Here is a 2,719-nt window from a genome sequence, read left to right as displayed (position 1 = left end):
CTGTTACTGTAGGTAGCCTGCTTCTATGTCGACTAGACTTCCGGTGGAGCAGATTGGAGGCAACCAGATCAATCCCTTCCGACGGAGATGTTCAATGGTTAATGATCACTTTTCTTTTTACCTTTTGATTTTCTGAGAAGCTATTGATTTCAAGGGTGGAAAAGTTCTGATCACTTTTCTTTTTGCCTTTTGATTTTTTGAGAAGCCATTGATTTCTTCATAAATAATTCAGCAATTTTAATCTCTTATGACCGGATGCAACCGGCAACGGCAACCAGATCGTCCAGTGGAGAAGTTCAATGATTGATCACTTCTCCTTTTTCCCTTTTATTTTCTGACAAACCCTGGATTTCTTTGGAAATAGTTCAGCAATTTTAATCTCTTCATGCTTATGTCAAATTTAGTGTATAACTTTTATTTGATTGTATAACCTCTTCCTCCATCTATGTTTTGTTGGGCATGTTACTATAGGTAGCCTGGGCTTCAAGTGGAGCAGATCGGAGGCAACCAGATCTTCCGGTGGAGAAGTTCAACGGTTATTGATAACTTGTTTTTTTGCCCTTTGGTTTTCTGAGAAGCTCTTGATTTTTTTGGAAATAGGTCAGCAATTTTAATCTCTTTAAATTTAGGGTATAATCTTTTGATTGAAAACCTTTTATATGTAGACAATCATATGTTGGGAGAACTGAATGGAAGAAGTAAGGAAAGGCTGGTGGCTACAGGATTCACAAAATGAAATCGAGTTACAGGTATGTATGGATGTAGCTTCTCTTTCAACAGGTTAAGCTGGATGTGGCTCCATGTATCTATATGCTGGTCTGAATTAATTCATTTTTGGATTAATAAGGGATTTCCTCTGGCTTTTTAGTCATCTAATTCATCTATTGTGTAAATTAATATTCTGTATTAGTTTTATTGTCAGCTTAACCCATCTGCCTTTTTTAGGAATTAACCTAGGCATATTATTTCTTTATTTAATTAATATTTTTTTAATTTATGGAGGTTTAATATGCCTCTCGCTGATTTCAATGAATCCATCTGGCCTAATCATGAGCTTGGCTTGCGCGCGCAACATTGACGGCAATGTCGCCTAATTTCTGGGATTATTTGATACTCCGTCTAATGACAGGAGTAACATCCAGTGGCTTAGGTTTATCTTCCTCTGTTTCGTCCACGGAGCCCGTGGGTCCCTCCAGAAGAGATCCATTAGGCATGTCGGCCTTCTACCTCTATTCCTTCGGCATAGGGTTGCTCTTGTCTCCACTCCCTCCGCCTTGTATTGCCTCTTCGTTCTGAATAAAGCGCATCAAGTTATACATCCCCGCTTCAGGCCACTCACAACTTCCCCCCTCAACCCCGCTCCCCGGTTTTTCAAGAAGATGAGCATCGCGCTCCTTTCGAACTTGTCAACCATAATTGCCTTCAGAGAATATGCAGGCAACTCTGCAATTCCGTTAAGGAAAACGCTCAGATATAAATTGGTAACAAGATTTCCCACGTTGAGGTTCGGTCCATCGTAGACCATCGCGCAAGCCAGCCATATGCACGCCATTGCAACCATCCTCCTGCGCGTCACGGGCCCCTTGAAAACGTCCACGTGGCTTCCTGATGAATCGCCAGCGTCTGTGGCAGCTTTTAGGTCTCCGTCCAACGAAAATCCCACTGGTATTGACTTCCGGTTCTTGGACCTCTTCTCGCGGTTCCCACGGGCTGCGACATTTCCGTCAAGAAGCCGAGGATGGAGGTGTCGGCGCAAGGCAAGCTCAGGACTATGATGATTTGAGTTTGAGTTTAATAAACAGGGAGTTATAAAGTTGATGCTTAGCCGACGCCTAATATTCTTTGAAATATATTTTCAATTTTTAAAGTTGAAGCCGCATGCCTATAGAATTTCCTTTACGCTGTTGCTTCAACAGGTTAACCTGTTTTGCTTCAATTGGGCATGCATTTTTTTTTTTAAAGTAAAATCGATAAGCGTTTTTTCACCTCTAATTCCATTCTTTTCGCAGTTATAATTCTTTTTAAGTGTAAAATCGATAAGCGTTTTTTCCACCTGTAATTCCGTTGTTTTAAGAGTGATATATATACACAGTGTTTAGTTTATTTCACCTTATTTATTACATGTGAATGATTGTATTTCCATGATGAAAATATGTTGAATAGCCTATAAAATTTATATTTTAATAATTCATAATTTTTTATATATTGATTATAAATATTTATATACTTTTTATATAGTTTTATTTATTAAAATAAGAAATAGGGAATTTTGTTTTATTTTTAATTGATATAGAAAGTAAATTTTTTTTCTATATTAATTTGTGTTTAATAAAAATCAATTTTTTAGAAAAAAAAAATATTTGGGCGCTTTTGGTGAAGTAAATTGTCATTTTACAATTTCTTCAACATTAATATATTTTATATGATTCCTTTTCGTTTTTATATTTCTAAATGATATAATATATGAATTTTATATTAGTGACTTTATCTTTTTAAAGTGTTATTGTTTATTAATTTATTATTTAATTACTTAATTGAACAACCTTTTTATATATGTTTTTATTGTATTTTGAAATTTATTTTATTACAGAATTTATATTAGGTAAAATATGTTTTCAATAAACATAAATTTGTATTTTGTAACTTTCATAATAAATCCTTTACTTATGTTCACTGCTTTTTTATGTGAAGTTCTTTTACTTTGATGTAGGATGTATAT

Source organism: Pinus tabuliformis, chromosome 9 (genome assembly GCF_031772625.1).
Source record: "Pinus tabuliformis cultivar Carrire ecotype Pingquan chromosome 9, CPIR1, whole genome shotgun sequence".
In the NCBI taxonomy this organism is placed as follows: Eukaryota; Viridiplantae; Streptophyta; class Pinopsida; order Pinales; family Pinaceae; genus Pinus; species Pinus tabuliformis.
The sequence above is the reverse complement of the archived record's forward strand: the minus strand, read 5'-3'. Positions refer to the sequence as shown.